This window comes from Passer domesticus, chromosome 1 (genome assembly GCF_036417665.1).
Source record: "Passer domesticus isolate bPasDom1 chromosome 1, bPasDom1.hap1, whole genome shotgun sequence".
NCBI classification, from domain to species: Eukaryota; Metazoa; Chordata; class Aves; order Passeriformes; family Passeridae; genus Passer; species Passer domesticus.
In genome coordinates, this window is record NC_087474.1 from 78,351,319 (window position 1) to 78,376,888 (window position 25,570).

The 25,570-nt window shown below is 36.9% G+C and overlaps 1 protein-coding gene and 1 long non-coding RNA gene across 5 annotated transcripts in view; one reads left to right on the forward strand and one right to left on the reverse strand.

Moving 5' to 3' along the window:
• GMDS (GDP-mannose 4,6-dehydratase) overlaps positions 1 to 25,570 on the reverse strand; it is a 406,491-nt gene that overhangs the window by 284,393 nt on the left and 96,528 nt on the right. The window lies entirely within an intron of this gene.
• Positions 1,270 to 9,081, forward strand: LOC135288363 (uncharacterized). Its single transcript, XR_010351514.1, has 3 exons — positions 1,270 to 1,458; positions 3,628 to 3,815; positions 7,007 to 9,081. It is a non-coding gene; the product is annotated as an uncharacterized LOC135288363 (long non-coding RNA).

Sequence of the window (25,570 nt, forward strand, 5' to 3'; positions counted from 1 at the left end):
AGCAAAAAAATTTTTTTTTCTTCATTTCCAAAGACAGCTCATGTAGCTGCACTGAACAGGGAGTCAACTAAACAATACAACTTACTAGCATGGGACAAAAGGTCATTTGGAAGGGATGTGCCTTTAAGGACTTACAAAGGCTCCATCCTCAGTCCTGTATTAAAAGAGGAAGCATATCTCAGTAAAGGAAGGATGCCCACTTTAAATAAGGAAATGAGTTTGCAGGATGTACACATGCTGCTTTCTATTAATGATAAGCAAAGTCTACAGAAAAAGCAATAGACCGCTGCAGCTTTGGCAGGAGTCATCTTCTTGTGGATTACCTGTAAAGAACTTTAAAATAAACAGACTGCAAATAAATGTCCTCAACCTCTTTTTTAAACTGATTTATGTATGTATAATGGGGATTAACACACACTGATTACTATACTCTGTGGCAAGAGATATAATTACAGACTGATGATTTTACATGTAGGCCAGAGACGACAGCAGTGGTTTGGGGCAGCAAGAATTAGTGGTTGTAATATTTTTTCTAGCTAAACTTCACAGCCAGAGAGACTAGCCAGGCTTAAGGTCTTCTAAGGATTTGCAAATTTCTCTCTTCAAGTTTAATAAACCATCAAAAAGTGATTATTATTTTCCATTAAAAATCTATCATTTGTTCAAACATGTACTAAAAAATTGATTCTGTTTTGCAGCAAGGATTGACTATCTGACCACAAATTTTAAATAAAAATAGAAGGTATAGAATGTTTTGCTATACTCTCATTTCACTGTTCTGTGAGTGCATATTACTTGACCACTGAGGATTGAGAGAATGCGTATAATACTTATAGTTCCAGAAAAATTGCTTTAAGACTGAAAAAGGCCATGAGTAACAATGAACAGAAAGCTTTAATATCAATGTAACTGGTTTAAAGTATACATACACACACGCATACACACATTCTTTAAATAAATATGTAAATCTCTTTATATGCACATTCAGATTCAGGTAGAAGGGTGATGTCACTGCCCTTTAAAAAGAAATAGCATTTAATGCAAAAAAAATGAAGTTTCCTATCTGCGTTCAGCAGTGACAGGACTCGGTGTTGCCATTCATTATTCTTATTACATCATAAAACATTTTGAGTTCCAAAGAATGATTTTTTCCCTGCCCCCTCTGGAGTCCTTAGGCTGACCACAAATTCTGGCTTGGATAGCCATGCAGAAGTGGGCATCCTTCCAAGCTCTGAGCAGGCACAGCCCAGTGCTGGCTTACAGCTGGTTGAGAGAAGCAGGCAGCCTTGCTCCCCGTGCAGCTTGGACCATCACACCTAGCTGGGCCCTGCTCCTGGTGCTGCTCCCTCTCTTCCTGCAAGCCACTTGGCACATCCAGGCAAAGAGCTCCTTAACAAATGCCATGCACTGCTTCCAAGATAAACATCAATGGACATTTCAATGGAAATTCACCTCTGTGTAAGTGGCAAGAACCAGGCTTACACTCTTTACACCACAAAGATCAGCCTCTTTCTCTTTTTTTCATTGCCCTTTTTCACGCTTTTAAGACATATTTCCCATCCAGTCTTCAAAACATTAGTAAGCTGCCTGGGGAATCTGTCGTGGCATGGAGTTATGAACAACTGCACACTAGAGTGGCCATAATCCTTATTTATCTTCTTCCACCAGGTTGCAGAAACAAGTGTAACAAAATCAGGAGCACAGGCTCAGACACACACTGAATACTAAAACTCAGGAATACCACAAGCTTTTTTTTCTCAGGTGCCAGAGCCTGACAGTTCTAGCCATGGTGCCAGAATCACACACAGCACTCCCATGTCATCTGAAGCGATTCTGGTTTGAATAAGACTTGAAAATACCTAGCTCTAAAATTAAAAAGTCTCATTACACAGAAATCATTTGTTCCACCAGCATTGGAGGTGTCAACATTTTCATTATACGCTCGTGTTTAATCTTTATTATTCAGTTGTAAAAGTTTGCTGTTAGCCTGAAACTTGACATAAAAGCATTTAAAAAAAATTCAGCAAAAGTCAGACTGTGTGTTATATTACATAAGTGTTTGGTTTTTTAAAAAATAAATAATTATGAGGATAAAGCTCTTCTGGGTGCTTGTGTAATTCCAAAACAAACAATTTTCCTTGAAAGTGTCTCCAGGTATTTATGGGAGAGAAGGAAAGAGGGAAATTAAAACTGACCAAGCAATTTCTCTTATATTTATAACTTTCTGTATATATTTTTTTCAATCAAGTATTTATAAGGATTTCCAGCTAGCAGACTTTACACACATGTATGGCAACCAAATGAATATGGATAGACCACAACAGGTCCCAAGAGTTGTTAGTGTCTGTTGGGTCAATAATATGCAAATTGAGAAGGATTTACAAGCTGGACCATAATGGCTCCTCAGGACCCATTACTTCCCGATGGGTAAATAATACATGTTTTCTAAACTATAGCCATGCCAAAATATGTGTTTGCTCTTCAGGCTGTAAAAGTTCCAAATAAACCAATAGGATTTGTCAGATAAATAATACATTTAAAGAAGCAAAATACATGTTTAACTAAATAAGCAATACACTTAAACACTGACTGAAGGATGAATACAGATGCCCATAAATATTGCATATATTTAGATGTTTATTGGGAACCAATGAACAAGAAAAAACAAAGAAGTTACTAAGTATGAGGGGGGTTTTCTCCCTCCTGAACATGTTTCCAGACAATTCTTTGAAATATTTGTCAGAAATGAAACCCATTCAGACAAAGAAAGTGAAAGCTACTGAAATGTGCATACAAGAAGCAACTACAGATATTGCACCCTTTTAGGGTTCTAAAGGCTGTCACACTCAAGTTATCTGCATTTAGTGGGATGCCATGTTAATAAGCAGTTTTCCTGACCATGTCTCAGGATACTCCTCTCTGGACTGTCTGATTTCCTCATCCTTACCTTTCAGCTTTGGATGAAGAACATGAGTAAAGCTAGGAGGAAAGCACAGACCAAAAGTGTGAGAATTAACCTGACGATGTTGGTAAATGCAAACCCACTGTTTGGGAAGGAGAGATAATGGACAGGGATTGTGCAGACAGCACCAAGGAGGAAGGAACAATGAAACAACCCAGAAGGGAAGAAGCGATGGGAAAGGCAAAAAAGGAAAGATGAAAGGACATAAAAGGATCACAAACAAGAGGGAAAATAAAAAACAAACAAAAAAACCCCCACCAAAGCAGAACAAGATGCCTGTAGAATTTGAGATTCTGCAGAGAAACCTTTGTCTCTACCAGAAGTCTGTTAAATTGTGAGACCTAATTGAAGAATGAGAAAAGATAGTGAGTTCAAGTATAATCCCAAAATTAAGTCTGAGAAGTACTCAAATAGCTCACCATTTATTTGGACATGCATTTTCTGGGGACATTTTAAACACAGAAGCAGTCCTGCTTATTTTATGATACAAAATCATTAGGATCTGATGTCAGGAATGCAAAAACATGCAACACTCCCTTATCTCACAGAGAAACAACACAGTCCAGTCATAACATTACTGGCAAATCCTAATTACAATTAACCAAATTACAGAACAGTGTGTTTGTGACTGGCTGGATGAATGATTCAACAACTGTATTTAACAGGAAACGAAGGAGCAGACATGACCAGAAACAACAAAAAGACAGACTGTAGCAGGGAAAGGTGCTTGGAAGGAGCACAGGTGATGGAGTCTCAGAGCCCCTGCTTCCAGAAGAAGAAGAAGCAGGCAGCTAAAAAGAAAGGCTGCAGTGGTTCACAAGGAATTCTGTGTTATTTTTGACCTACAGCCCAGGTAAACCTTTAAGTTGGGTGAGGAGGGCATAGATATTGCAGCAAGCCAAATACTTGAACAAGACCTACATTTAGTCACAGCAGCAAAAATGTTCTTCTGTTTCCCTTTGGCTGTTTGGAGAGCACTTCCTAAAGGGAAGGTGGTGAAGCTTGTAGTGCTGCCTTTTTCAGAAAGTAACCTGCTGAATAAAGAATTTCTTTCATATCTGCAGGAGTAACAAAGTGAATGAGATTCTCCAAAGGTCACTTTGCAACCCTTTATGTCTTAACAATAATTATTGAAACAATAGGCCTGGGCAAATCATCGCTTGTTCACTGCTCCAGATACAAAGGAAATTCTGTACTCAATCTCTACTTCCTTCTACAGCACTCAGATCTGACCTTTGACATTCAACAGAATATGAAAAAGAATTTTGCCTCTATTTTAATTCAATTTTTTAGCAGTTTCTTTATATTGCAGGGTAGTATTTTAGCAGCTAAAATAGCTCATATTTTATAATAAATTACATCTGGTGATGCATTGGGGAATACATCACTTTATTAATGTATTTTCCCTGCAAAAAGAAAGATGAGATTGTTGTGTTTTGACAAGCTTTTTAAAAAGAAATTAATGGTTATGCTCTGGGGTATAAAAAAGTTTCAGTTTAACCTTCACCTCTCACAACTTGTCAATAATAAAAATCAGCAGGGCAAAATTAAATAATAAATTTTCCCTTCTGAAAAAACATATTAATCTTTTCTGGACAGCTCTCAAGTTAACAAGGTGTTAATAAAACTCTAGGTGTATTGATGCAATATCCAAGCCCTTGTGCCCAAAGGAATCTACCACCACTCACAGCCATCTTTATACAGCATGGAGAATCATGGACATCAGACTCTCCTGAAAACTTCTACTGTGCTTTAAGTACTCTTGAGAGCAGCCTCCTGCATGGTGTATATAGCTCACAACTACTGTTCAAAGATGTAGGATTTAGATTAGTTTCAAAATTAGATGAATTAATCTATCATGCAAAAAGATTTATGGTCAGATTTGGACCTTTCCAATTACTACACATCACATGTCATAAAAGAGGCGATGGTAACATGGGACTAAAAAATGGCGGGCTATAGTTTTATTTTTAATATATATCCATTATCAGGCACAAAAAAGTTACATTTAGATCTTACAATGAGTGAATGACTAAATTCTCTACAATCTGCTGGGCAGGGAGGTAGAAGAGGTGATTTTCTCGATCCAAAGGTCACTTACCTAAATCAAGTGGCATCACTGTACATTCTTGGAGTGGCCATGACTCAAGGCGTACCAACCTGCTATAATCCCACTGACTTCCCAAGTCTGTCACCTGGCACACCAAATACTCAAAACTCTTACTCATTGGGAGTTGCCCTTATCCTTCAAGGTATAGCTACTTAAAAGCACAGTCCCAACACAGTGTTCCCAACACAGTCTCTAATCCTCTGAAATTTCTGATGGAGTTGTGTCAGTCTGAAACTCAGTAGAAAAATCCTACTCAATCTCCACTGTGGCAAGTCTCCTGTTGTTTCCTCACATTATTAAAAAACTGTAATTAACTTAAAAAGTGTGTTTGGCTACAGAGGTGTGTGCTGATCGCTAATCCTTCTTCCTTGCTCCTGTTGCTTCCAGTTTTCTGTCTGGAACTAACCGTAGGAAGGAAAGACTGCTGTGACGCACCTGAAGGTGGTCCTGTCAACTCCCTTTCATCTAGACTCCCCATTTAGTGATCAACTGGGACATTTTCCTTTATGGTTCTATTTCAAAGTTTAGGATACCTGTCAGTTTTATTTACATTATGAGTGCATCTAGTCTAACTAAACTTTTATGAAATCATTAGCTAGTTATATGTGCATCAAACTCATGAAAAACATGGATCGCCAAATCAGACACAAATTTCAGAGTGCAATGGAGAAAGGAAATCTCCACATTCAAACCACTACACCTGCCTTGAACATCAAACCATCTGGATTAGAACATAAAAAAAAAGTAATTATTTGTTCTTTCCTCTTTTCCTAACCTTTTGACACTGTTCCCCTCAACTGACAATATTCATCTGCCTCATTGTTTATCTCATCCTGCTTTCAAGGTATGACACACACCTGTAAAATGTGTTTGAGCATCTGAAATAAAGACACTGAAGCAAACCACAGAAAATGATCTCTCTTTGGCATGAGCTCTGCTAACAACTCACCCTGGGTAACTAATTCTCCTGGTCCATACAACTGATAAGAATTAAATTGAACACCTCCATCAATTTAAAAGCATACTAAATTAATATATATTGTTGGTAAATATGTGAAGCCCTTGAAATCAGCCAGAGATAGCAAAAATTACTATAGCACAGCTGATTTCAGGTAGTGCTTAGACCACTTCCTGGCAAGAGCTGTCCAGTCACATCGAGTACAGCAGTTATGCCACACCAGTACCTGGATGGGGGAGATTGTGGGGGATATTCCACAAAAAACTCTGAGAAGTTACACTGGGAAAAATTATCTGTATTGAAGCACTATTTCAGGAAGTATCTAGGTAGCAAGTTGCCAGCAGATATAACATCTTTCAGGTAGGAAGTCCCTCAACAGCCAGAGGTGCCTGGGACCTTTTTGAGTACTGGTTGTATAGCACCACATGCTAGGTAAAACCCTTGAAAACTATTTCTGTTGTCACTTTGTAAATCTGTCCCATCTAGATTTAGTCTCTGATAGCCTCAATCATTGTTTCAAACTGGTGTAAGCATATTTGCACATTCTTCTCCATCTTGTAGAATACAAGCTTAATAAAGAGTCACATCAAATAGTTTAGATTAGCTCTTTGGATTAATACAAAATCAGCATTTTAGGTATTTCTTTGGAAGTCTTCCAGAACCACGGCATTAAAAAAATGTTATTTAGTAAACTTATAACAGATCAAATAATCAGTACTAAAATTAAAAGTTCTCCACTCTTCCACATCTCCTATTAATTTGCTATGTTACAGGAAAGGAATGAAAACGCTGTCTGGTAACAGAATTCATTTGCACATGTTTAAAGACTGATACATAACGAATTAACAGGATTTCTCATACTTCTGTCAAAGTAAACCAAAGTAAATTGTTTTAGACTTCATTTCTATCCCATGCAAATGCTGAAATTCTGAACAAGTTGAACATTTAACATGCCCTTCTCTTCTTCTCTCCCCAGGAAAACGCTTCTGATGACAAACTTTTCTCATGTAGAAAAGCAGTTTTGGAAAGTCATCATAAAATTGTGCTAGGAGGAATCATGAACCACAACCTGAGACTTAGCTTTGCTATCAAGGTGACCGAACAGAAGACGTTCATAAAACTGCAGCACCACGAGATTCAAATGGTGCAGGGATAATCTTCTCTTGGGCTGCCTGTGGTCTGCAAGGTGAAGCATTGCACTGTAGCGTGCCAAAAATCAGCAGTCACAGTCAGCAAACTTCACCCAGCAGAGAGACATAAAAGCCTGACAAGCTTCAGAGGGACACTGAGGCCAAACCTGGCATCATCAGCGCCCTGGTGGGATTTGTCCTGGCAGAACGGCATTCCACTCCTGCCACTTGCCTTCTGCAATTATTAATCTCCTGAGGACTGGGGCAGCTTGGAAGCTTTTCAGAGCATTTACAAGCTCAAGGCTACTGTACAAGATAGTGGGGAGGAATGAGGAGTGGAGCAGCAGGGGCCAGGGCAACACACCAGCCCTTACTCTGGTGAAGACCCCCAGTGCTGTGGGCACCTGCTGAGAATGAAAAAGGTTTTCAGCAAGTAACATTAACTTTGCTTGGAAACTATCCTTCTGTATTAACCTGTGGCTAATACAGGAGGTGATTAATAAATACCCAATGCCCACTTCCATCCCTCACGCCTCACTCTAGCACAAAACTAAAGAAACCCTTTGCTATTCCTCTGGTTTTTAATCCACCCAAGACCCTCTTAACTACTGGGTGGTCTCTTAATCTACCCTGCCACCCCACAGGTTTCCAGACACTTGGGTTTTGGTTTGCTGTGCTGGTCTCCCACATTCTGCACACTGGACCTCTGTTTTCTGGTGTCTCCATGGCCAGGAGTGGCTTGTGGGAAGGTCAGCATTTTCACCATTGCACTCAAATTCTCAAGAGCAGGCAGAGTTTTAAGTCTTTCTCCCCCAAATTCAGTGCATTTCCAGAGGGTTAGGTTCAACCCTATGAAGGCTAGATTTTTAACTTGTGCTTAAGTAAGAAAGCCACCATTGACAGAAATTAGTTTCCCCACTCTAAATGTGCACTGAACGTGTGCCTCTAAAAATAGATTCAAAGATTGTTCAAACTCAGTCTATCTCTATTTCCTACATAATCACATTAAAGAATGGAATAGGAAAAAATAGAAATGTAAGCACACGCATTCGCAGCCTATATCTATGTTAAGGATATACCACTCAAAAAAATACAGATTGATCTGGTCTGCTATATTAGCTCTTGAAACAGAGATTCTGATGCTGCCAAGAAAGTGTTGATGGCAAGGGCTAGGGGTTTACCAGTGAGCAAAAATCCCCACACTAGTGCTCTGAAGTCCATTCTGTGGATTTTGCATATATTAAATGTGTACACATAGACACACGCTTAGCTGTAATGGGGAAAACAGCTTTTTTTTATTAGAGAAAAAAAAAGGAAAAAGCAGAACCTTGAAGTTGTGCTTGGATTCTTTTCCCTTGAAGCTCATAGGAAGCAAAGCCCAAATGTGAACAAACCCCATAGTACAATGCTGTTCTTGTCATGAGTTCTGAATCAGCACCACAGCACATAGTGTATGTATTGAAAAACAGCTGTTGGGTGACAGACTGCTAGCTGGGAAGTTCGAGTTGAGTGAAGTGGTTAACCCACATCCCTTCCCCACTGATAAAGTGCTTTGATAAGCAGGCTGCGCTGGTGAAAGCTAGCAAAAGAGCCAGGACTGAGACTTTCAGGAATGAATGTAAGACTTGTTTCGTGCAAGCAACCTAAATCTCTTGCACAGCCCCCTCCAGTTGTATTTTACCAACCCATTCCCAGTTACTTTTAGTACACACTCCTTCCAATTGCAGCAGAACCAATTCTTCGATAAGCCAAAGCAATATCCTGTACATATGGGAAATAAAACCAGAAAACTGCTAAAAAGTCTCCCTCACTTTAATGTTTTATGAAAATATTTTCTGGAATTCAAAATATTAGTAGTGGTGTAGCATTAAAAAAGGTCTGTATTGGAAAAAGCATGTCTGGACTAACCACAAGCAAGAAACACGTGGGCATAATTTTTTCTTTTTTTTAATAACAGAAAGTAAATTAAAGATTTCTTGGTATTAATTTCTGATCTTCAGCTAAGCACTTTTAGAAATAAAATCATTAATTAAGTATAAATGTCATGCAGATGTAAAAAAAGCACCTATTCCCCTTTTCACAAATCTTACCTTTTATAAATATGTTCTTAAGCAGTGCTTAGTACAAAAAATATCCACTAATAAAAGGTATCTTTCTCTTAGCATGTCATCTAATTTATCTAAACAGTTCCTACACACATACAAATAAATATAAGATTTCTCTCCTTCCAATAAACTAACAAAAAATTTCAGTTTAGTTAGAAGTAGGCAGATATATATAAATAAATCATTACCTACATAATAAGGCTGAAAGATTGCTAAACTAGAGATATACAATGCCATACCGAGTATTTTTCTTCCACAATGTCCTGGACTTGGCATCTCTACAGCTCTCAAACCCTTTGACAACTGAAGAAATAAATTGCCTAACCACTGTTGCTTGACCCAAAGGAATCACACTATTACTTTAACATACACTTATTCATGTGTGTTTGCATCGACATGGATGTTAGCCTACATGGGGAGTAAGACATATTCCTAGATGAAACCTAAAGCGTCTCCAAATGTATGTTCTCACAAAATCATTTTTATTAACATCACATTTTGTGCTGCTAATGCTGACAATTGTACAAAGATAACAGTAATACAAAAATCAGCAGGAATTATTTCAGTAAATTTTAATAGTATGATGGATGCACGTCTTTAATAAATTTAAGTATTTTTGCTTAGCCTTTTCACATACCACTGTCTGACCAAACTGATCAGAAGTAATTTTTCTGCCTGCATTTATTCAAACAAGTAATTTCTAAATATCCACATTTAGAACATTAGCAGAGGCATCAAAAGATTACTACACAGGGAACACAGAAATACAGGTAGAATTCTGAAAAGCTGGTTAGGAATTACTTAAAGGAAAAATCCTACCAGACACCCTCTTCACAATTAGTAGCTAGCCAGACGTTTTTTTTAGCATAAAGCATGTTAATTTTTAAGAAAAGCTAGGTGGAAGTGCAAGTGAAGAGCAGAATAGTAGCAGTGCTCCTTATATTTTAACTAAAAGCATATTGTGCTAATATTCAGAAAATTTACAGTGTTTGTTTTATTGTGTTCTTAGCAAGAAAAGAGTGTTCAACCATTTTACTTCCTAAGCTTTCTTAATCACCTTCATTAAAAACTTGGTACAGCAAAACCAAAAAGTGGTTGATGATTTATTTTTTCTTTTTACACCAGACTAGAAGAACAGAAATCTGATTGTGTAAAGGCCTAATTGAAAACTACTGTGTTTATTTAGTCAAAATAAATCCCCTCTGAAGTGATTATAGTTATTAAAGCCAGACAACTAATAGAATCGATTTCATATTGCACAGAGTAAGAGAGATCTTGCTGTACAGCCAGCAGTATGTATACTGAAGGTTCTGAATACTCTGATCACCTATGAAGGGTGATGCCCCCGTCTCCAGACCCTAAACTGTGCTCTGGCTTCTTGTCAAGTGCCACCTGTTACTTGTTTTAACTTAGATTTTAAATTCTACCTCAGGAAAAATGCTTTTTATATGTCAGGAATGAGGCCTAACAAGATGTCATACATGTTACTGTAGAACAAGTAATGAAGGGCCTCACCAGCTGCTTATAGGACTGATCATATTAGCAGGCAGGATGCTGTGCTGTTCTTGAAGCTTCTGAGGTGGGCAGACCAGATGGGAAGGACCACCAAAATTATGCTACTGAGAGAAGAAAATTCTTGCTTCCATGCAGCACTTATATCACTGAGGTAGGATGGAAAAGATGGAGCAGGAGAATGACATTAAGGTCCTACTTCAAATAGATGTTCTTTTTTCCAGGAACTTTGTCCTCTGGCCACTGTGAACTAGTTATGCTTGTGTCCTTCTAAAGAACTCATGTCAAATGATCTGTGATCATGAAAATATCAGCTTTTAACATAAAATAGTTATTACAGGGCCAAAACAGAAGACAGACCATTTCCCTCTTTTCTTACAGATACAAACATGTTAAATATCTAGAACAGGCCTAGAAAACCCAAAGTAGAAATTTTTTTGAGTCATCACAGTTTGAAGACCAAGACAGTGGACTGGACTTAGATTTACTCATTAGTCACAGCACACAATAATTCAGGGGAGTATTCTGGTATCCAGCTCACAGAGAGTAGTTCAGGCACCCTAAGAGCAGCACAGAAAGCATGGCTTGAATCTCCAAGGATTAGATTCTGTGAGAAACACAGCCCTGAGAACACATCAACACTGGAACAAAGCAGAGGTCCCTCACAGATTTAAAAGCTAGTCCTGTAACCTAAGACAAAGAGGGGGACCAGCAATGCACTTGACCAGATTTGTCTTGTTCCTATTAGAGAGCTTTCTTGTGAGATTTGTTTTTTTGGTCAACCAGCCATTTTGCAATCAAACTTATTCAGCTCCCTCCACAGAGTTAGGAGTTGTGTGTGCTGCAGGAAAAAAGTGACCCCATCCAGGCATACTCTTTCTTCAACATGAAATATAAATGCTCACATTACTATAAAAAAAAAAAATTGAAAATTTAATAACTCAGAATTAGAGAACTACAGAAAACTCTGTAGTTTTCTGTAGTTCTCTAATTTCCTAAGTGCTGTGCCAACAGAGATTTTGAAAAACAACAACCAAAAAAAAACATAACAGAAAACACACCCCACACAACTGCACTGTCTGTCCTCTTCTCAACATAACTCCTAACACACAATAAAATTCCATGGGAAGGGGTTAAGAAGAAAATAAATCTTCAAATATTTTGCCATCTCACTATTTAATATATTTTAAGGGATAAACCAATGAAGTAAGCAAAAATTCAGCTTTCAAGAAGGCTACATATTTCTGTAAAAAAGTATTTTGACAGCTATCTAAGCCTATATTGTGTTACACAAAAAAGCAAGGCATGCTACGAAGCAGGTTTTCCATCATGCTAGTGGAACACACACCTTTCAGCTGCTAGTTCTGAAGTTTAAAGCTTTCATTGATGACAATATTATGCTTGGGTGTGAAACCTGCCCTCTACACATCATCATCAAGCCTCCCTACACTCAAACCCAGCTTTTTTCTCTGACAAAGACAAGCTACTTGCCTGCTTATTCTGACAATAATAGTTTTTACTACTGCAGTAACTACAGAAGAAATAAGTAGTAAACCAAGCTCAAAAATTATAGAATAAGGATTTTAAAAGCTCTAAAGACGTACCTAGAGCCACTTCTAACAAATAATGTGCCAGGTCTGTGACAGAACTATTGCGTAGTCTAATGGGACTTCTGGAATTAAGAGTTAGAGAAAAAAAAAATCGTATGCTTTTAATGACCACATATAATCAGCTGAGTTATGTGGGAAATGCAGCATGAAATACACAGCTACATATAATTAAATTTTCAGTAAAATTAAATAACTGTAATTCTCCCTTTGAAAAATTATCTTTCCTAGTTATCTCTTCTTGATCTTATGCAAAGGAAGCAGACAATGCAAAAGGAGCAATAGAAAGCTCATTCAGTCCACAAAGCAGACACAAAATTAACTAAATGTATTCATTCTATCTTCTACTGAACTGCTTACACAGCATACTCTGACAAGATATATATTACACTTATTTTTTTCACACTTCATTTCTGATTTTGACTTATTTTTAATTTAATTTTATGCATTGAACTTCATATAAATTTGTCCTTTTTGGACAAATTAGAAAAAAATTATGACATTGGCAAAATGATAGCTCTTCCCATCAAGTGTGTTTGATTCATGTACGCTCTATAGAGTAACTCCACTGCCCACATTCTTTCTATTTCTTAAGCCAAACAATTAATGATTAAGCTCTTTGTTACACTTTCAATCCTTCATGTAGAACCAAGGGTCTATGCATGTTCATGTATAAAATTTCCACTGCATCAGTGATAGAATAATAGAGGTTGGAAAAGACCTGTAATATTCTGAAAGCAAGACCAGTTTCTCTCAGGGCAACCACAGGCATGTTCTGAATATCTCCAAGGACAGAGTATCTGTGTAATAAAGATAAATCTTATTTCATTCTTTACAGGAATTGGAGAAAGATGCAAAGTAAGCTGCACAAAAAAAAAAAAAGGAAATATTCACCTACAAAAAGCAAAAATAATGCTTCTTTCAGTGATGCCAGATCAGTTCCAAGATAATGAATACTGTCTTTGTAGTTTCTCAAGCAGCAACACTTTTGGTCTTCTGAAAACATGAGCTTGTCAGAAATTTATCTGAATCTTCACAATTGAGTCTAATAAACACATTGAACTCAATCTGAGTTAAAGATGCTATCAAAGCAGATATTTTAAGCCATTTTTCACACAATAAATGTCTGCCAAGAAGCATGGGAAAAAATCTTAAGCCTACTAACTTACTTTTATTACTCATGAGGAAAATAAACTTGAAGATTAATAATGCTGTTGCAGCATATCATAATTACCTACTTCATTATTCAAGTCTAGATTCTAAATTCTCCAGGGTGCTCACACACCTAAGTTTCATGGAAATACAATTACTTTCACCAAATCTGACCACAGGGAAGGAAGTTTTCTCCTGAAACAGAGCTTCAGCTGCTAAAACTCAGAAACTAATTTGAAATCACACCTCCTCTTATCACACCACCAGTGTGCTCTCACTCACACAAAGACACAGCCTTGCTTCATATGCTCTACTGTCAGGTTTTGTCTTCAGCCAGTTTTTGCCAGACATTAACCATTTGTGAAACCAGTATTTTCCATATTTGCATTCTGCTTAAGGCTGTGGAGGTTTTTGTTTTGTTTTTCTCAAGTTTATCTTAAGATACGGCTCAGGGCTTTTGCAAAATTGAAGCTAGGAAAACTTTCCCCCAATGTTTTAAACATTTTAAACTACAACAATTTTGGAAAAGCTGTATTGCCTACAGAATTTCAAGTAGCAGCAAAAAGTTATGACTGTGTGGGTTACAGGCCAGGAACATGGATTTGCTGATCTTACCAAAAATCTATCCTTGCTGAGTTTTAAAACTTTCCAAATGCTAGGACTTGCTTATAATTAACAAGCTTGAGTATTGCTTTGGCCCATAAAAATAGTTTCCAAAATCTCATCAAACCAAGACCAAACTCAGGCAGACCTAGGTAAAAGGTGACAGTATCTGCAAACCAATGTGTCTGTTGAAGCCTGCAGAGTGAACAGATTAAAGGAAGAATATCTTTTGTTAGTCCACCTAAACCAGATTAATGTTTGTGAACATCTTTTCTCTTGGAAGACAACTGCTGACCCACTCTTCCTGTTCCTAATTCCAACTATTTGAACCACTGTTCGTGAAGCATTCAAACCACCAAGAGATGGGGACTCTTCCTTAGGATTAATGGAAGTTTATTAGCAGAAGTGATGTCTCTCAGCATCCCACCAGGCCAGCACACCTTGGCATGATTTTGAGGAATCAAACAGGTGAGTTGGATATAACCAGAGCACCAGGCACAGCATCATCACCTCCCTGCACAGACATTGTTCTCTTCCCCTGATCCCTGCTGCTGACCAGCTGAACACACAGGGCTGGTCTTCAGAGCACAGCATGCCTGCACACAATTTCCATCCTCCCCATGATGCAGGTGCCTTCATCCTGTACTCCATTAAAATTTACATTCTTCCTTCAGCTTCCCAGTAGCTGGTTGTCACTCTTTTCCAGGAATTCCAGAATTGCCATCATCCCCCTTGCTCCCTTCTTCCTCAAATCACCAAGGGACAATGTAAGACTCAGCAGGAGAAAGAAAAATGTGGAGAACATTATTGCCCTGGGTGGGCTGTCAGGAACACAGTTGGAACTCAGATGCTCCACAAGACAAATTTAGGACTGCTAGGAAAGGGATTAGTTAAGTTTTTCCCAACCTTTTTTTTGATAAATGGCATTACAGGTTCCTTTGCCATTTCCTTTTATTATCCATACAGTAGTTCATTTAAACTTCCCCCCAAAATTACTATTATATAGAAAACAGCAGCATGGAGAAGAATGAACCAACTTTGTGAAAGTTTAAAATTATTGAAAACTAAGGAATATCCTTGCTTACATTTTACTATGCTTAACCTTCTTCAGTAATTAAAATCCTCCAATTTAAATTATATGCCTGTAAAAAGCAGAATCCTGTACTTATGAATAAAAAGTATTTATCTCAATTAAGATAATCTAATTTCCTGTTGGAAAGATACATACAAATAAATAAGTCACAGCCCTGAAATTATCATTTTCAGTCATGAAAAGAAAATATTTGCAGGATATGACAGTATTAGGTGGCCAGTTTATATTGACCCCAATCCCTGTGCAGTTTAAAACTAACTTTACCTCGCTGCAGGGAGATGCTTTTCCAGCAAACAATAACATGGAATGCCAATAATGTATTTTTCTCCTCCCTTTCTAAGGGAAATCCCAGTCAGAATCCTTTTTAAAGTGATAAAAAAAAAACACCCAACAAAATTATAAAACAAATCAGCCTTATTCCAGCCTTTAATTATGATACATGTTTCAGTTACTGGCAAAGAATATGAGAGTATGAATTGCTTGGCTTTGTTACATTTGGGAAAATTCCAACAATTAAAAAAATAAATAAGATTTAGAAACAGTTTGAATGTGTAACAAAACTGATACCCAAGTCACGCCCCAGATTACTGTTCTTATGCAATTGACATTGGCCAGAGTCCATATAAAAACATACATCTTTTGGCTTCCTGCTCTGAAATTTACACTATCCCATTTCAAATCTCTGCTTTTATTCTTAAAGCCAGAGCAAGATTATCATACCACAGTGAGAATACCTCTGCAGAAACTCAATACACTATATTTGCAAACCTATCCTCCCTTTTCAGCCCAAAAAAGATAGTATTAAATTACAAACCTGCTATAGGACTAGTAAAATGATTATAAGTACAAATTGAAAAGATGACGAGAACACCAATTTATTCTACTTTGTTTTAATGGAGTATTTGCAAAAAGCAGTACCATTTGTCTGGCAGCTATGTTTATGATGCAGCTTTTAAAATCACACTTACTTTTCAAATTACGGAATCTCTTATTACAAATGTAAATTAAATGTAAAAACGCTGAGCCGTAAATAGAAGATTAAGCCTGCACATTTGGTATCTTTTTCCTTTGGGTGAGAGTTTACTACTACCTAAACTAACAGTGGGTATAGTTAATAGCTATTAATTCAGAGTAATCTATGTAACTGACTATTGTTTGCAAACTTACTGTGTGTTTATATGCTGGAAAAATGAATTTCCACAGAAAAAAGCAAAATTATTTCTGAGCATGTTACGCATCAAAGGCAATATCCAACAACATTTTTATTCATCCTAAAAAATCATACTCATGGGAACCATGATTTTTATTGGAAAGTAAAAAATTTACTAATATGGGTTTCCTTGGAGAAATAAACAGATTTTTTTTAAACTTCCTTGGGAAATATAAACAACTTAGGGCCCAGAGTTTTAAATATGTGAACATCCAATGCCAGGCAAGAAAGACACAAGAGTCACTTCCAGCACTTCTCTTCCTGCTCCTCCTGCATGGAGGAGACCAGAGAAGAACAACACTTCTATAAACAAGTTACTTAGGATATTTATGGTGATATTCATATTTGTGATTATACCTTGTTGATAAAAAAACACAGCAGTCATACAATAAAATGTTTACAAAGCCACATACCAAAAAAAGGTCAAATACAATGACATCAAAGATCAGAGGTCACCAGTTGGTGGAGAATCTTTCTCGTGGCAGGAGGACAGCTGTGTTTGTTTGCTACATTAAAAAGAAAATAATCTCCAACTTCACTCTGTCCTCAATGCACTTCTTAGAAAGGGCAAGGAATATGCTCTTACCAAATGTACTTTTGGGGGCTGGCAAATTTAAATGAGAAGGGCCCATATCACAGCTAAATTTATGTTTGTTTCACTTAGATCTCTGTAACATATACTTTATGGATTAGAATTGACAGCATTGCTTTTCAAACACTGACAGTCTAACAAACTAGACAACCCTTAGCACAGGTTAAGAGTGAAAAAAATAGGTAAAGTTAATAGCAGACTTCTAGCATTAATGATTCATAGCATAGCAATGCATTGAAAAAGAAAGCTTCTCTAATGAAAACATTTTCAACACAATGGTACTGATACTTCAGAGCCTCTTCAGACAGAGGAAAAAACAGTGCAAAATTTGAAGTACTGATAGATAAGTGTCATTTCACAGAAATTAATTTTATTTGGTCACTCTTAAATTATGCTGAAGTAGCTGAAACAAGAAGTGATTCTACGCACGAGAATGACACACAGGCTAACCAAAACCAGCAGGCTATGCTCTGTCAAGCCATTCACAATTATTGCTACTAAACCCCAGTGGTGAGGAAGGCCACAAATAGACTACTTTTGCTCCTAAAATATCCTAATGGTGTTATTAAAACAGGTATTATATTTTACTTTCTATCTAATCCTTCAATATTTACTCCGTTACTTAAAAATTGCATTCTGCATTTTCAAGATGGGATGCTAAAAACCTAATTTGAGTAAGAAGAAATGGAAAATAATTTGTGAGGTTATGTGTCACAAAATAGTACCAGTCTGAGTTAAAATAATAAGGAATGTAGTCAAACTATTTAACAAATATCAGGCAAAATGTACTTTGAGTTTCAGAACATATGTATGTTAGACATGTGCAAATATGTACCTCCATATCACCAAAACATCAAGCCTTTTACACAGTTCATAAGCATGAATGGTACAGTTTAGAATTAAACCAGGTGGAACAAATACTTATCTGCTAGGACACCTGACAGGAAGTAAAATTATTACTATTATTATTATTGGTGGTGGTGATAACAACAACAATAACTGCACATAATATCTACAAAAACATAATCCTAAGTATAACATGGTATAATGTGGAGCAAAACCAATTCAATAAAACATGCTGTTTTCTTTTGTCTCTGCATATCATGAGCAACTTTAAAATTCAATAATTACCTGAACAACACCTTCTTGCCCTTCCCAACCTGCTTCCCTTAAAGGCCAACAGTTTCTGTCACCTCAGTAATGTGCAAGTCTCCCCAGAGAGACACATGCAGGTTAACAGCAAATCCGTGTTGCACATGTTACCAAAGGACATCCTATTCAGAGCCAGTAGCTGCAAAACTATACATCTGCCCTAGTCAGAATTTGGGCAAAAGATCACCAAAGGGCTATCAGTGAAATTCAGTTGACACACGATTCCAAAAAGGATGTGGGGAGTGCAACAGACCTGCATTCTGGCACGTTAGCAAAAAAAAAATAAATTCACAGCACTTTGAGTGCAATAACCTATAACCTAGTGCATAATGTTGCCTTTATACATGCCCCACTCAAAGGAACTTTTGCAGGTATTAAGCATAAGAAGTCTATTTCTAAGCCTCTTGGTGCACAACAATTACCCTATTGTCACTTGGCCCACTGTGCATTGTAAGTCTGATTTTGTGTAGCAATCTTGCTGCATGCTGTCATGTCTGGGTATGACGGCTGTGGTATTTTCACTGCAAAATCCTGCTTCAGGGATGACAGATCCACCCCCACCTTCCTCTTTCCTTGGGTCCCCCTCCCTGGATAGCAGAACATTTTAATCCAGGCACCCTCACAGCAGAGTGATGACATCATGACCTTTACTTACATTTGCTGTCTGAGATGCAGGACCTGGTCAGTGGTTTAAGGTGTTGAAAGGAATCACTGGTTCACTTCAATGCAGGTGTTTCAGAACTGATCCATCACATTTACAGGGCCAGACTCGGTGAAAAGCCAGTCACTTAAAATATTACATTAAAATGTGCTTCTAGTCATCATTTCTAAAACGTTTTCCTGAAATTCTTTTGGGAATAATTTGAAAGGTATGTTTTATGTTTAGAAGCAATAGGCCACCAGGTGGTTTTAGCTTTTTCTGATTGGGCTGTTTCCTATTCAGACTTTGTTTCTCTGTTGGTTTAAGCTCCAGAATTTAATGACAAGACACACCAGACAAGGGAAAAAAAAATCCAAGGCAAACAGGACAAAAAAATATTTCTAAGAAAAATACAGAACAGCTAACATTTTGGATGGTTAATATGAAACAAAATTCCTTTTAAAGCTATTATCAAAGCATATATTTTTTTAATCCAAGAGCAACAGAAAATTGCAGGTAATCAATTAGCCATAAAAATACGCTGAACAAACCAAGAAGTTTTTTGAGGAAGTTCATGGTCCTGATTTACATTTAGCCAAATTCCTGCTGTAGAAGTGGCAGTAGATTAGTTAAAGCACTATCATTACTATACTAGTGCAGAAGAATGATAAACTTATTTAAGTTTGAACTATGAATAAACACTGTTTTACATAAAACATTTTCCTACATAAGTACATTTAGTAAATGTCAGTTTGAGGTTCAGGAATCAGGTCAGCTTCCAAACCTTTCCTTCAAAAGATTTCATGAATAATGGTGATAAAGTATGAATCAAACACTGAAAGTGATTCCTAAGTTTATTTTTTCCTAAACCACTATGGGCTGAAAATCTTGGATGGTAGTAGAAGTTGCCTGTTTCTGTTAGCAATTGAACTACTCCAGAGAGAAAAAAGCCTAATCAGAAGGAAAAAAAAAATAGTTTCATTAACTTCAAATATTGATTTCTAACAGAAAAAAATTCCAGAGTGAAATTCCAAGATCTTGAAAGCATAACTCTCAGTTTGACTTTTGCCTGAACAAAATAAGCCAGGGGATTTGCCATGCATACTGTACTTCATCACACAACACTGCAATTTGTTGGTTTTTTTTGAATAAGGGGAAAAAAGTAGGCAATAAGGTATGATAAATGTTTTTTCAGAGACGTGACAAGAGAAAAGATTGTAGACAAAAAAAGTTTGTGTATTAAGAGTCCTTGCATATTTTCCATTAGCAGCAGGATGTTCATTCCCTTCAGCAAGGAAGTCTATTCATTGTTAAGATTTCCAAAGGTACATCTTCTTTTGGAAATTGGTCAATTTATTAGAGAAATACAAATAAATCAACAAATACAAAGAAAGCATAATCCACAGCCCAATGTAGTCAAAACTATGATACAGACCAAGAAATGGTTCATGCTTCCTCAGACAAAAATTAGGGGAACCACATTCACCACGGGTAGGCTGAGGCTCTCCAACAAGATGGTGCTTCCACCATCTAGATGGAATTGCCTATGTCTTTTAAGTTTAGACACCCCAAATTCCCTCTCATTCCCCAGCAGGTGTTTTAGCCTCTTCACTAAGTATATTTCAAGCCTTGTTACCTACAGCACATATTTTGATTCTCTGTCAAGCTATACAATCATAACAAACAAACAGGTCTGCTTCCCACACCAGAAAATTCTCAAGTAATGCTTGCAGTGCAGCTGCAAGATAAAAAAAAGTGGGGATGAGTTTTCTACAGAATTTAATCACCTGAAAGATTGAAACCTAATTTTGAAAGTAATCATACTCCTACTAGAGCAGTTCTATTTAACTGAGTGGGATTTTCCCTTTCTTTTACTCAAAAGTATGAGTGGGAATATTTCATTTCAAACACTCAAAGAGATTTCATGTTTGATTTTTCAACAAGACATTTATCAATATCTCCTGCTTGCCGTTATCACTGCTGGAGTTCATTTCAGGTCACCTAAACCAAAAAGACCACAGTACACATTCTGTTTCGATTCCAGCTATTCTGTTGTCCAGGATTTAGGATTGCAATTATTTTATTAAGTCACATAGTTGTCTTATTCAATACTGTAAAGGTCTCTATGGTTGAATGCCTCTATCTTCAAAATGCGGCCTTTAATTTTGAGATGTCAGGCTTCTAAAACTACTAATTTTGCTATTATGTTTGATCTGGAAGTCTCATTTTTCATAGCTGTCTCATGAAAACATCATGAACATAACAGGGTCACTCTCTCAGCCTTGCATTGATATTTTTGGGTAATACAGACACAATATTAGATATTCTTTAGAAAGTCTTTTGCTGAGAAGATAATCAGGTTCAACTTATAAAGTGCTACATACATATTAAACACAATTCTCTTACCTTGGAGAAATTCACCAATTTTAAATCAATATGAAATTTGCCACCAAGCATGTTGGACTAGGAAATTTCATTTTCATTACCCTTTTACCCCATAGTAATACCTATATGCAATTTATTAAACTGTTTTACAAAAAAATTTATATCATCTAATAAGTGTAAAAGAAACTGGTTATTTGATTGCCTGCAACTTTCTTGTTTTCAATCTAAATATTAAAATAATATAACAAAAAAAATTACTCTCAATAGGTCTCTCCACCCATTCCATTGTTCTGATGGCCTTTCCAAGTCAACTCTCCTGCTCAAAACATGCTACAATAAATGAAATTCATACATAGTCCTCATTGAAATAATTTGTAAAATAAGTCTTAGAAAACATATATGAACTCAGATTTTATGGAATGCTTTCTGCTTTGCTTTCAATACATTACCATAGCTCTAAGTCAGTAGCTTCTCTTGCATTCAACAGAGTTGCAAAGGTTTATACATTTTGAAATATGAACCCCGAAGTTCTAGCTCTCATGCCTTTTAACTCCAGGTTATTATTTATCAGCATTGTACACTTTGCACAAAATCTTCGGACACGTTTGTGGACACAGGGAAGTAATTTACTTTTCAGATGTATATGATCATTTTGTATGTTGCTCTTTCTGCTTAGTGATCATCGTATTAGCATGGCAACTTTAAATGTTCTTTGAGTTGCTAACATATGTAACACTTATATAATTATACAGCATATGTACCATACCCTTAATGTAGATCACATGGAGGAGCAAACAGGTATCCTAGCTGCTTCATTCCACCACTTTATTTGTAAACACAATAATTTCATTTGAATTCAGCTTCAGTGGCCATTTTTTCCCCACTTGATTCTGTTTTACATTAAAAATTGTACTTATCTGCTTCTTTTATTGAATTTATTTCAATGAAAGCCAGAAAAGACTTGTTATGGCAGCAAATGCTGAGATTTTCACCATCTTACAAAGCACATTTAAAAAAAAAAAAAGCAAATTACAATGGCATAAACCAAGTACAAACTTCTGCAGCATCAGTTTTCATGGGTCACTGTATACACCAATTGCTACCTTCCAATTTCTTCCATGCCACACCAATTCACATAACTTACCATCACACTAGAGGAGCACACAGCAGTTAAGAACTGCATCTTAAATTCAAGCACTGGCTTGTTACAATTCATTCATCTGCCTACCTCACTGTAAGGAAGGAAGACCTACTAAAGAACGTACATAAGGTGAAGGTAATCAAGACATATTTGAGACTGCAACTGCAGAAAACAAGCTACACAACAGATAGCTAAGACAAGAGCAAAACTACATTATAATGGGATTAGACAATTTCTCAGAAGCCAAAATTGTTAATGGCAACTTAAATGAAGAGAGTCTGGAAATCACATTTTGTGAAATCACCAATTCACTTCCTACCAATCTCTTCTTAATTCAGAGACCTGACTTCCTGAGAGCTCTTTCCAGTTCCTTGCTAGCTCAAAAATGTATTCATTTATTTCAAGATGCAGATACAGTAGTAACTGAAAACTCTGGATTAATCCACAGTATCAACATTACACAATATTTGGTTGTAACATTCACAGATGCAAAAGAGAGCAGGTTTCCTCTTTCTCTCTTCCTGTCTGCTTTCTGTATCACAAATCAAAGTTTCTGGTTTGCCTTACCTACTCAAGACTTATATTTAACTCTCAGAAAACTGGGTTCTTGCTGTCAAATTTTAAGCCTTACCTTCTTTTGCTTCATAACTCAGAATCTGAAGAAGCTAAAGAAGTTGAAGAGGCATTCTTCAACCAGAAATCCTCTACTCTAGAGGAGTTCAACATCCACCCAAATCTTCAGACTGCCCTGTGCTGCCCAGTCTGTTTCAACATTTGAGCACTTCTTTTAACATACAAAGCCTAACATAACCTGAACACAAGGGGTCCTGAGTAGATCATTTGCATCTCACTACCATCACCAAACTAAAAATTCATCTTTTTTCATTTTCACAGAAAACTCTCCCAAATTGCAAAATACTAATAAAATTTGGTTTAGGCCATTTTGAGAGGTTGGGAATGCTCCTTCCCTGGAAGTGTTCAAGGCCAGGTTAGATGGGGCCTTGAGCAACCTGGCAGAGTGAAAGGTGTCCCTGCCCATGGCAAGGAGGCTGTAACTCCTTGATCTTTAAGGTCTTTTTCAGTCCACACTATGATTTCTATGTGTTTTCTCTGCTTGAAAACTAAAGGCTATTAAAAAAATGAGGACAATGGTTAATGGAATAATAAAACAAGGAACACAGGAGCCCATCCCTAGCATGGGCCAACAGATTTTTATTCCCATGAAATGGAGGTTCAGCAGAAGTTCCTAGAGAACTTCTGATGGATGTGCTGTCCCCCCATGGCAGCCAGGTAGGGACTGCAGTCCATAATGCATGCTGGGCACCTGGGAAGCCTAAAAGTATGTCAGTTGGCAGTCTCATGCAGAACTTTTGGCTGTGCTGGAGTCCACTGGAAGTGCACCCAACTCAAAACTCCAGGAAAACTAAATAAACTGGTCCCTTACCTTGAGCATTTCTGACTTAGAGAAGACCTTACCTTTCACGTGCCTTTACAACCATGATATGCAACAACAAATGTACCGACAGCAACAGCCTAAAGAACCACATAGCATAAAACCAACAACAGCATTTCCTTAGTCATCTACTGGCCATCATCTCTTTCCTACTTACACTGTTATAAATATGCCATCATGTCTTGTTTCCTGCTGGGGGACTCTTGCACAGAGATAACGAACGTGTACTCTGCCAGTACCAAAATCAAAACCAACTGCTCGACTCCAACAAACAGACAAGAAAACTCCAAATACTTAGCAAACAAGTACTGATCCTTTCCCTACCCTCAGAGTACTCCCTACTCTTCAGTTTTAGAGGCACAGTTTTAACAAACACTGCTGAAGAAAACACAATGCAAATATTTTATTTTTGGCTGTATATTCCACACTAAGTGTGAAAGGGGGGAAAAATACACTTAAATATAATGGGCAATTAAAAAACCATACAAAAGGAAAACTTTTTAACTCCTGTTGTATAATTTGTTTTAGAAACATGTTAACAATGCAGGAAAAAAAAACCCTTGATGTCATTTATACAGCTAACTCTTGCAGGCATGTTCCAAGTCCAATAAAGAAGGTTAATGCTACAATAGCAGTGAGAAACATGCAAGTCAAAACACAATCTGGGAGGAACAAAGCACCCCATACAACCCAAATTTCAGCAGCACTAAATAATATCCCACCTGTCAGTATGTCAAACAGCTTGGCTTGTTTCCATTACAAGACAAAAGTCACTTTTGTTTGTGTGTCAAATGTGCTCTGAGCAAAAGTGGGGGGGGAAAAAAAAGAGAAAAGCTTTTAGAGAGTAGAGACAGTTCAGAGAGGTTAAAAAAAGCCAACCGATAAATAACAATCATGCTTACCACCTTTGTGCTTATGTTCAAAAATAGCATTTTGGTCAGCCAGATGGTACAAATATAGTTACAAACACACATAATGAACAAATTTAGACATCACTGATGCATAGAAGATAACACAGGGTGGAACATGCCCTGCAACTTAAAAAAATTAACTTCAATTTACAAATGAGATCCAAACAGAAATGCTTGTTGGTGCCTTGTTTTCCATTTTTCCAGGATTCTTTTTGTGTGCTGATTTATAATTTTCCTATAATCAAGAAACAGGGGAAGAGCAGAAAGAAAATTGACAACAGGAATTGTTGCTGCCTTTTTATTACTTAATATAATTTCACAATACAAACTGATTTTTAATTTTTGCTTTAGCATAAATAACCTGCTCCATTTATTTTAAATGTGAACAAATAATTTGGATGGGGACAGAACAGATCACTTTTTCCTCAATATAAGACATACCTTACTAAGGAAGCTGGCAATCTGTCACTGGTTTCAAAACCCTTTGGTTATTATACTCTCTGAGAAGTGACAATAATTGCTTTATTCCAGAGCACAGGCTGTCAGACTACTTGGTTCAGGGGACAAGAAAAATCAGAGATGGAAAATGTAAATGGAAAGATGGATGGCAATACTTCATCATTCTGTCCCCGGACACCAAAGAACTTTCCAGATGTGAATTATAAGCTTCATCATGGAAGACAAGTGATATTTAATGATGATAGTCATTCCTAATATGAAAACAGAAGCAGCCCCGATTCATTGTATTAGTTTACAATAAAGGAAAAAAAAAACCCATAACCACAGTATCAAACGTAATTTTATAATTACAAGAAAGGATTTTAAGTTAACTAAATTTTACTAAACTTAGGTTA